The 11,655-nt window shown below is 35.0% G+C and overlaps 1 protein-coding gene across 1 annotated transcript in view; it reads left to right on the top strand.

Annotated features, from left to right (window-relative positions):
• Positions 1-1,628: 1,628 nt before the first annotated feature.
• LOC120196800 (vacuolar sorting protein 39-like) overlaps positions 1,629-11,655 on the top strand; it is a 35,180-nt gene continuing 25,153 nt past the window's right edge. Inside the window, exons 1-2 of the mRNA XM_039198518.1 lie at positions 1,629-1,635; positions 7,676-7,696. The gene's annotated coding sequence lies outside the window, so the exon portion shown is untranslated. The remainder of the gene's footprint in view (positions 1,636-7,675; positions 7,697-11,655) is intronic.

Raw genomic sequence — 11,655 nt, 5'->3', positions numbered from 1 at the left:
GGATTGATTCTCTTATAATAGCATTCATTTATATAATATCATGTTAAAGCATAAATGAATCATGCATGAAATTACTATAACATTAACCCATATATAAATATGCATGTTCATGAATATGAAATAATAAGTTTAACTATAAGAGATAGACTCATCGCAAGTTTTATCGCAATACAATTCCATTTAGGATATGCACTCACCTTAGCCTTGCTTGTTTTGACTCAATCCTAATCCTTCGATTGTTTCAGAACAAGATTACATTCTATATCTACATAGTAATACATTGATACATATCAGTAGACTAATTGATATATGCTAAACTATAACTTCTTAGACTAAAAGAAAGGCTAATTTCATCTCTTAATGAAGGTATGTATCGATGCACTCTACAATGTATCGATGCTTCCTTTAACGTGTATATCGATGCACTACCTGTGCATCGGCACACAAATTACATTCGATGTTTTCTTCTTAAGGGGGTGCATCGATGCACTAATTGCATTCGATGTTTATTTATTTGAGAGTGCATTGGTACACATTGAAGATGTACCGATGCACACAGCCCAGAATTTTTCACTTTGAGCACGAAAATCACTTCATTTTCTGCTCAACACTTCATATTTCACCTCATTTTATATTCTTAACTTTTATACACCTACTTAAACTAATTAATACCCATTCAATACCTCTTAAACTTTAAAATCCAATCATCCACATAGAATTCAAGAATCTCACTCAAATTCCAACATGTTCTAAATCTAATTCTAACACTTTGTATGTCTTAATTAAGTTGATGATAAGTCAAATTTGGTCTAGAAATCTAATTACTACCTTTCTACGAAAATTTCACTTATCTACTTTCTTCCTTCAATCCTTCATATACCTTTCATCTTGTTGTTTTAAGATAAATTAAGCTTTCCTTAAGCTTAATTATCGTCTAATGATCAAAACCAAACTTAAATCTCAACTAATAAACAACTAATAAGAATTCTTACCTTTACCTTGGCTCACACGCAAAAAGAAGAAAGGAGGAGAAGAGTTATCTAGAAGCTTGGATATTTGCTTCCTCTCATACACGTGGCCTCCATATATATGTAACCAAATTTAATTACTACTTGCAACTGACCATTTTGTCCTTCAATTCCATCTTCCTTACAATTTAATCATATACCAAATTATAATATTATTCAATTATTCTACTTTAGTCACCAAATTCTAAAGTTTTACAATTTAGTCACTAACCCGGTATCGAGGATGTTACAAATCTCCCCCTTAAGAAAATTCGTCCTCGAATTTTTATTGCACAAAGAGATGGGGGTACTGATTCCTCATGTCTTCTTCACGCTCCCATATTGCTTCATATACTTTATGATTCCTCCACAAGACTTTAACCAATGGAATAGTCTTGTTCCTTAATTGCTTAACCTCTTGAGCTAAGATTTGAACATGTTCTTCCACATACGTCAAATCTGGTTGAACCTCAACTTCTTCTAGAGTTACAATATGGGAGGAATCAGATCGATATTTCTGAAGCATTAAGACATGAAAAACATTATGAATTTTCTCCATTTTAAGTGGCAACGACAGTTAATATGACACTGGTCCAACCCTCTTTACGATCTCATAGGATCCAATGAACTGAGGACTCAACTTTCCTCTTCGGTCAAACCTCAAAACCTTCTTCTATAGAGACACTTTTAAAAACACTTTATCTCTGACTTGAAATTCAATTTCTTTTCTTTTTAGGTCTGCATACGATTTCTATCTATCAGTTACAGCTTTGAGGTTATTCTGTATCACTTGAACATTTTTCTTCCACTTCCTGGATGAACTCAGGACCAAGAACTTCTCTATATTTAAGCTCGAACCAATTTATGGGCATACGACATCTTCTTCCATAAAGAGCTTCATAGGGAGCCATTTTGATGCTTGATTGATAACTATTGTTGTACGCAAATCCAGCAAGTGACAAGTATTTTTCCCACGATCCCTTGAATTCTATAACACAGGCTCTTAGCAGATCCTCCAGAATCTGGATAGTTCGCTCAGACTGTCCATCCGTCTGAGGATGGAACGCTGTACTGAAGTTAAGTCGAGTGCCTAATGCTCCATGCAAGGTCTTCCAGAATCTCGAAGTAAATCGAGGGTCCTGATCAGAAACTATGGAAACATGCACTCCATGCAATGTAATGATCTCTCTTATATATAACTTAGCATATTTATCCATGGAGAAATCAGTCCGTACTAGAATGAAATGAGATGACTTAGTCAATCTATCTACAATCACCCATATTTAATCTCTTTTGTTCAGAGTTAAAGGTAGCCCTGTTACAAAATTCATTATTGCATTCTCCCATTTCTACTGAGGAATCGACATTGGTTGCAATAATCCTGACGGAACCTGATGCCCAGCTTTGACTTGTGATACGTCAAACATTTGAATACAAATTTCGTAATGTCCCTCTTCATTCCACGCCGCCAATATCAACTCTTGAGTTCCATATACATTTTGTTTCCTCCCGGATGCATGGTCAATGGACTATAATGAGCTTCCGTTAACAAGTCTTTCTTCAACTTATCATCATCTGGAAACACTAGCCTCCCTTGATAATATAGGTTCCCATCAACCTTTATTTCATAATCAGTAACCTCTCAATTCCTTATCTGATGTAGCTTCTTTAAACACTTTCATCTCTAGCTTGTAATTCTTTAATTCGATCTAGCCATGATGGCTTGAGAGTTAATTCCGCACAGATAGCACCATCTCCACTTAACAATAGTCTGGCATCCAAAGCTCGTAAGGTTGCAAAAGTCTTTCAACTTAAGGCATCCGTTACCACATTTGCTTTTCCCGGATGGAAATTGATCACTACATCATAATCTTTTAGGAATTCCACCTATCTTATATGTCTTAAATTTAACTTATTCTGAGTCATTAAATATTTCAAACTCTTATGGTCTGTATACAAGTAGCATCATTCACCATACAAGTACTGACGCCAGATCTTAAGAGCGAACACTACTGTAGCCATCTCCAGATCGTGTGTTGGATAATTCTTTTCGTGCGGTTTTAATTGCCTCAATGCATACGCTACCACTTTTCTCTCTTGCATCAACACGTATCCCAAGCCATTATGGGACGCATCACTATACACTACGAAGTTCTTTCCAGACTCAGGTTGAACTAACACTAGGGCTTCTGTCAAAATATTCTTTAACTTTTCAAAACATTCATGGTATTCCGGAGTTCACACAAATTTTATCTCCTTCCTCAACAACTTAGTTAGGAGTAATGATGTTATCGAAAAAAATTTAACGAACCTTCTGTAATAACCAGCTAACCCCAGAAAACTCCAGACTTCTGACACATTCTTTGGAATTTCTCACTCTAAAATGGCTTTAATCTTTTGAGGATCAACTCGAATTCATTCTATAAATGCAAAATCTGTAGAACAATGTTTAAACGCAAACTATGCTCTTATTTTGACTTTTAATATACTAAAATATCATCGATAAACACCACTACAAATTGATCCAAATATGGTTGAAATATTATGTTCTTGAGATCCATAAAAACAACAGGTGTATTAGTTACTCCGAATGACATTACAATGAACTCGTAATGTCCATATCGCGTTCGAAAAGCTATCTTCGGAATATCTTTCTCTTGAATTTTCAGTTGATGGTAACCAGAACGTAAATCAATCTTCGAGAACATTGAAGCTCCCTTTAACTGATCAAATAAATCGTCAATTCGAGGGAGGGGATACTTGTTCTTGATGGTCACTTTATTGAGTTGCCTATAATCAATACAAAGATGCATAGATCCATCATTCTTTTTGACGAACAAAATCGGAGCTCCCCACAGTGAGACACTTGGTCTGATAAACCCTTTGTCCAGTAATTCTTGTAATTGGATCTTTAATTCTTGTAATTCTTTTGGAGCCATTCGGTATGGTGCCATCGCAATAGGCATTGTTCTTGGCATTATTTCAATATGAAATTCTACCTTTCTATCTGGAGGCAAACCCGGTAACTATGCAAGAAATACATTAGGAAACTCTCTGACTATAAGAATTTCTTCAATCCCCTTTTCTTTGGCTCTTACATCCAGCACATTAGCAATGAATCCCTGAAACCCTTGTAATATCAACTTCTTTGCTGACATCACTGAGATTACATTTGCTAATGGATTCTATTCTTCACTAAATACCACGACTTCTACCCTTTCCAAACTTCTCAACGTTACTCTTTTCAATCTATAATCGACATTAACATAGTAACGATATAACCAGTCCATTCCCAGTATCACATCGAATTCGTCAAAAGGTAATTCCATCAGATTAGTAGGGAATTCAATTTCCTGAATTCGAATGGGACACCCTCGACACATCATATTGACCCGAGCACTGTGCCCTAATGGATTAGTCACTATCACCTCATTGCTAGTAGCTTCTAACAGAATATTCAAATTTCTCACTAACATACTGCTAATGTAAGAATAAGTATACCCCGAATCAATCAATACAAAGACATTCTTGTCATACAGTTGAAAGGTACATGCTATAACCTCCGGGTCATCTTGATCCTCACTAGTCTTGAGATTATACACTCGAGCTGTGGAGCGTATTTCTTTTGGAGCTGAGGACTCTGATTGACTTCTTCCTCTGCCTCTACCTCTTCCTCTTCCCCTCTGAGTAGCAGAAGCAGACCTCTCTGGCTGTACAGATTCACCCGCTATCATAGGACAATCCCGAACAAAATGCCCGTGTCATCACATTTAAAGCAGGCTCTAGAAATCATTCTATATATCCCTAAATGATTCTTTCCACTATGTGGACATGGTCTGACTTGGCTCGGCTTAGATCTCCCAGATCCCACTGACTGTGTTTGTCGACCCTTAATCGGATTTGCTCCTCTCATTGAGGACTCCAATCTAGCTTGAGATCGAGAACCAACATCTCGGCCCCTTTTTGATGGTGCAGAACTCGACGACGTACCGGTTCTTTTCGATGTATAAGCTCTTGAATCTCCAAATCTTTCATTCTAAGCTCTTTTTAGAGCTTTTCCATGGTTTACCACTTCTTGAAACGAGGATAGATTTAACACAATCAAAATTTCCTTCAATCTTGGACGTAAACCTTCCACGAACCACTCACAAGCATCATTCTCTGTAGGAATAAGCTCGGCAGCAAAGCAACTCAGCTTGTTGAATTCACACTCGAATTCATACACTGTACGGTTCTATTGCTTCAAATTGATAAACTCTTGCTTCATCTGTCGGATAAATTGATCTCTAATGTATTTATGCTTGAATTCTTTTAAAAATAAGGACCAAGTTACTTGATCACTAGACATTCTCAATGTGACGTTGGTCCACCAAATCCTTGCTTGCCCTCTAAGAAAAGAAATTACTCCATCGAGTTTCTCAGCCTCGGAACAATGAAGTCCCTCAAGCATGATTTTCATGTCGTTAATCCAAAGGTCCGCATCAATAGGACCTTCTTCAGCTTCACCTCTAAACTCTGGTGCTCCCAAACCCTTCAACTCCTTTGCAACATTCATTCTCAGAGTTGAAGTAATGGAAGGTTGGAAACGTGCCAATACCGTGTCCAAAGTCTTAAAGAATACATATTGATCAGCTACAGGCACTCCAGAATACTCTTACTCTTCACCTTGCCTGGCCAGGGCAGGTGAATTACTGCTCTCAGCGGGTCTATCATCTCCTGCTTCACTTCAAGAACTACCATGTCCGGAAATCTATAAAACATAACCATATCGTTCTATTAGCAAAAGAACATACTTACTATTATATCAGATCAGAAGTTTTCACTATTTTGTTGGTATGTATACCTTATGAGACACTCTAGACTTTGGTTTATGCCGAGAATCGACTAAACATGACTCTAATACCATTAAATGTAACACCCCCAACCCGTAACCGACTCGGATATAAATCTGAGGTGTCACATTGACTTTTCAAACTGACTCTTGACGAAATTCAAGGAAATTTAAAACTTTCATTAAAATAAAAGTGGTTTATTTACATAAGTTTACCAAAATAAACCAAAATCGATCAGAGCTTTCATAACTAACACCTTTCTTACATGCCAACATACTATACACAATCAAAATACATACTTTATCAGTTACTTCTAATCTAATCTTCTAGCAGTGTTGTTGTTCTTACCACTCCTATTTTTTATATTTTTGGTTATTGGTACCTACGTGTAAATCATTTATATGCTAAGTCACAGACTTGCATGCATCTATTACACTATAACATATATGATGATGATGACATTCACATATAAAACTTATATTCTTATGCTAATTTCACTTTAATTTATCTTTGGATTGCCCATGTACATTATTGAGAACAAAGCGAGTATAATGAGGTTGTGCACAATGCTGTCACCACAACTCGAATAAAATCCCACTAGGGGCACTGAATATTTGTCCCGAAGGACCACTGATAATCCTCAACTCTTAGCATGCCAATTATACCTACATCTCTCATATTAAATAACATGGGCTTAATTATAAATACATTTCTCATCCTTATATCACTTTTACACTGTCCCTGTAAACACATAAGTCACTTCATATGCACACATATGATCACTTCCATTATTTCACTTACCTGGATTGATTCTCTTATAATAGCATTCATTCATATAATATCATGTTAAAGCATAAATGAATCATGCATGAAATTACTATAACATTAACCCATATATAAATATGCGTGTGCATGAATATGAAATAATAAGTTCAACTATAAGAGATAGACTTATCGCAAGTCTTATCTCAATACAATTCCATTTAGGATATACACTCACCTTAGCCTTGCTTGTTTTAACTCGATATTAATTCTTCGATTGTTCCGGAACAAGATTACTTTCTATATCTACATAGTAATACATTGATACATATCAGTATACTAATTGATATATGCTAAAATATCACTTCTTAGACTAAAACAAAAGCTAATTTCATATCTTAATGAAGGTATGTATCGAGGCACTTTACAGTGTATCGATGCATCCCTTAACGTGTGTATCGATGCACTACCTGTGCATCAGCACACAAATTACATTCGATGTTTTCTTCTTAATGGGGTGCATCGATGCACTCCTTATGCATCGATGCACTAATTGCATTCGATGTTTATTTATTTGAGAGTGTATCGGTACACATTAAAGTTGGACCAATGCACACAACCCAAAATTTTTCACTTTGAGCACGAAAATCACTTCATTTTCAGTTCAACACTTCATATTTCACCTCATTTTATATTCTTAACTTTTATACACCTACTTGAACTAATTAATACCCATTCAATACTTCTTAAACTTTAAAATCCAATCATCCACATAGAATTCAAGAATCTCACTCAAATTCCAACATGTTCTAAATCTAATTCTAACACTTTGTATGTCTTAATTAAGTTGATGATAAGTCAAATTTGGTGTAGAAATCTAATTACTATCTTTTTACCAAAATCTCATTTATCTACTTCATTCCTTCAATCTTTCATATACCTTTCATCTTGTTGTTTTAAGATAAATTAAGCTTTTCTTAAGCTTAATTATCATCTAATGATCAAAACCAAACTTAAATCTCAGCTAATAAACAACTAATAAAAATTCTTACCTTTACCTTGGCTCACACGCACAAAGAAGAAAGGAGGAGAAGAGTATCTAAAAGCTTGGATATTTGCTTCCTCTCATACACATGACCTCTATATAGATCTAACCAAATTTAATTATTGCTTGCAACTGACCATTTTGTCCTTCAATTCCATCTTCCTTGCAATTTAATCCTATACCAAATTACAATACTATTCAATTATTCTGCTTTAGTCACCAAATTTTAAAGTTTTATAATTTAGTCACTAACCTGGTATTGAGGATGTTACAGGGATTCACGTCGGTTACTTTGTCTACAAGGGCTATCCCCATAACTCTATTTTGTATACCAAATACCCAAGGCAATCTTTGATTCCAGCTTCGGAAATTGATCTAATCAACATCAATTGTCGTAGATCAATTGTCGTGTAAGTTCATGGTAACCGACTCGGATTGTTGCTTCTATAACCGTCAATTCTGATCTCAATTCTCTCTTGGCGAAGTTATCTTGCCAAGTGTGTTCCCAGGAAGTCGAATGTGCTTTTTATAAGTCGAATCTTCCTCCCACACATTTAATCGCAACAACAATCTAGACCAAAGTCTATCTTTGATTTTGAAAACTGTTTTAATTTTGAAAAATAAGCGCAGAGATTGAGAGAGATATTCCGAAGATTTTAAGTGCCTGTTTCAATTCTTCTGTTGGAATTAAGTCATCGCTTCAGCTCTCGGCTTATGAAAAATTTAGCTAAGCATGACAAAAGTCATGCTTAGCATATTTAAAAACAAACGTTTAAAAATAAAGTAAAAATAGAAAACTTGAAAATAAAATAAAAGATAGAATTCTTATAAAACTAGAAAGAAGAAGAAGATTGTAATCTGAGATGTTGTTTTTAGGCTTACCCCAAGAGGGTATTTATAGCCTCTCAAAGCCTAAGGATAAACAAAGAAATTAAAATAAAATAATCCTAAACATAATTATTTTTCCTAAATTCAAACTCTAAACAAGTCTCTTAATGCAACTTTGCTCATCCATCTTCCAGAAGACGCACTGAGTAGATCTTCTAGAAACTGCCGCTGACTGGACCTTCTAGAAACTGTCATGTCAGACCGCGTCGTGCCCAGATTCGTGCCCATGTCTCCACCCGTGACCAAATAATAAAAAACACAGAATGCACTCGTTTTATCACTAATTATGGAAAGTAAGGCCCTGTACGAAAATAAACATAACACAACCAAATCAGCAGCAATAAACCCACAAGATCGAAGAAATAACGAGCAAATATTAACGATTCTGAACACTCATCAAATTCCCCCTCACTTATCTCATGCTTGTCCTCAAGTATGATATAATCAAATTTTTCAAAAATTTTATTTACCGTTATTTGTCAAGTTTCACATTCAAGGAAGCAAGGTAGAGACCACAATAATTATTTAAGTCAAGAAATCAATCAATTGAACATCATAAATTGGAACAAGTCAAATGCAATTATAACATCCATTCATTCAAATTAATCTCAATGCCCATAACTCAACACCTTACTGGGATTCACTCAAATCACTCAATGTGTTTGGGGTATAGAAACGCTCAATGTCAGAATCGACACGATATTACCATAGGCCTGCAAGTAAATCAAATCTCCACTAATAATAAGAACAAGATGCATAAATCAAAGGGTCTTTTATTGGTTGTAACGAGACTTAGTTAAAGGTGTGGAAAAGACTAATCAATATGGCTAAAAATTCAAGGCAATGAACTAACAAATAACAAGTTCAAAACAGTAAGCACAACAAAATAAAAAGACAAACTAACGAACAACAAAATTCTTTTTGAAATGCATTTGATTTTTTTCTCTTTGTTGTTGTTTCATTTTCCCATTTTTTACGTCTTTTTTCTTTTCTTTTCTCCTTTTTTTCCGAACAACTTCTCTTTTTTCTTTCGAATTGCTTATTATTTCTTCCTTTTCATTTTTTTCGATGGAGTATACAATAGTTAAATTATTCACTTGCCCTGAAAAGGGTAGAAAAGAGGGATAAAATAAAAAGACTCGGGTTTATGAATATGGTGAAAACAAAGAATTGGGAATAGACTCAAAAGTGCTTAACTAGGGGAAAATGCATGGGTAGGCAATTTTAGTGAGGAAACGGAATGGTTAATCCTAAGGTGCCCAATCATTTTTAAGCATCATGTTCATGTGTAATCTCGACAGTATTTAACATAGAGGTTCTAGAATACCAATGCCAAATTCGAAACACTCAATACAACAAAATGATAGTGAAAATGATATGCTCGTAAAGGCTTAAATCTCACCAAATTGTTTTCATGCATTGATCTAATCACATTTCAACCAACAAAATCATAGAATAACACAAAAATACCAACTTGATCACAATTCATGCTATCTATTATCAAGAATATCCTAACCTTAACAATTATGTGTTCCCAAACAATCATGGCATTCCAAAATATTCAAAAAGACAAAGAAATTCAATGAAATTTCTGTAAATCTGACCAACACATACTAGCATCAAAACATAAAGATAAGCAAAGGGAAATTCAACCTACACTCTACTCCCCCTCACTTAAAGCGTTTTGCCTCAAAACGTAAAATTAAAGTGTAAGAGAAGGAATAGAGTACTCCCCGGATTTTGCTAACGTGTGCCTATCTCCTTGAAAGTGTGCTAACGTGCACCGTAGGAAATCAGTGGTATCAATACTGTCAGAGGAGTATCGATACTACTATATAGAGTAGTATCGATACTACTATATAGAGTAGTATCGATACCATTTAATGGTATTGGTGCCATTTTTAGGTTCTGTTTTCATGGTATCGATACTGCCTTAGTAGTATCGGTACTACTCTGCTTTGTACGACTTTACATTGCTCATGGGGTACAATTTTGGCACTGTTTGGATGAAAATTTTGCAAATCTTCGTCGTTTAAGTTTGAAAAACATTCGGTTCCTGCAAAATAATAATAAAAATTAAATGAAACATGCTTAATCGAAATAAAAATTAAAATTAAAAATGCAAATGTAACTGAATTAAAAACAATGGGTTGCCTCCCATGAAGCGCTTTTGTTTAACGTCATTAGCATGACGACCTGGTTCAGACTACTGGTTCTAAGAGAAATACTTCCACTTCATTCGCCTTTTCCAACTAAGAAATTCCTTATGAGAAATTTGAAAATTCTCATAAAGATTTCTTCGGATATTTCCCAATTTTAAAATCTTGTCGAAAAGAATGGCTGTCAAAACATCTTTTTTACCAAAAATTGATTTCTTCAAATGATTCCTCGATGGTGTCGACTTAATTTTTGGTGCCTGCAAAAAAAAGTAAATATTTAGTTTTTAAAGGAGTTAAGATCAAATATGAATCAGCAACTGAAATATTTTTCAACTCCCTTTTGTCATCTTTTTTATCATCCGATTTCCTATATAAATCATCAACGAAGTTAGATTCATCATCAACAAGTTCAATAACGCCAACAAAATTAATATTATGCATGTTATCCGAATATCTCATTGCTTTGTAAACATCAAATTTTACGATCTCACCGTCGAACTCCATAGTAAGAATACCGCTTCGATCGTCAATTTTTGCATTTGCCTTGCTCAGAAAGGGACGACCAAGGAGGATTTCAGAACCAATGTTGCTACGATCATTTTCCATATCAATCATGTAAAAATCAGTAGGGAAAATTAAGTCTTCTACCTCTACTAGAACATTTTCTATGAGTCCTTCAAGATAAATAATTTATTTGTCGGCGAGCTGAAGTGTAATTCTCGTCTCCTTTAAAGGCTCGGTGGAAATTAAATTATAGACAGAGAGAGGCATTACATTGATAGAGGCACTTAGATCGCACATAGCTCACTTGATTTTAACCTCGCCAATTTTAGAAGGCATTGAAAACATATCTTGGTCCTTATACTTTGGTGGAAGCGATCGTTGGAAAACTGTTGAGACGTTCTCACCTAAATTCACCTTCTCATTTTCGATAAGTCACCTTTTATTAGTGCAGAGATCTT

Source organism: Hibiscus syriacus, unplaced genomic scaffold (assembly GCF_006381635.1).
Source record: "Hibiscus syriacus cultivar Baekdansim isolate YM2019G1 unplaced genomic scaffold, ASM638163v2 tig00117034_pilon, whole genome shotgun sequence".
Lineage (NCBI taxonomy): Eukaryota > Viridiplantae > Streptophyta > Magnoliopsida > Malvales > Malvaceae > Hibiscus > Hibiscus syriacus.
Note: the sequence above shows the minus strand (reverse complement) of the source record. Positions and strands in the feature narration are given on the sequence as shown.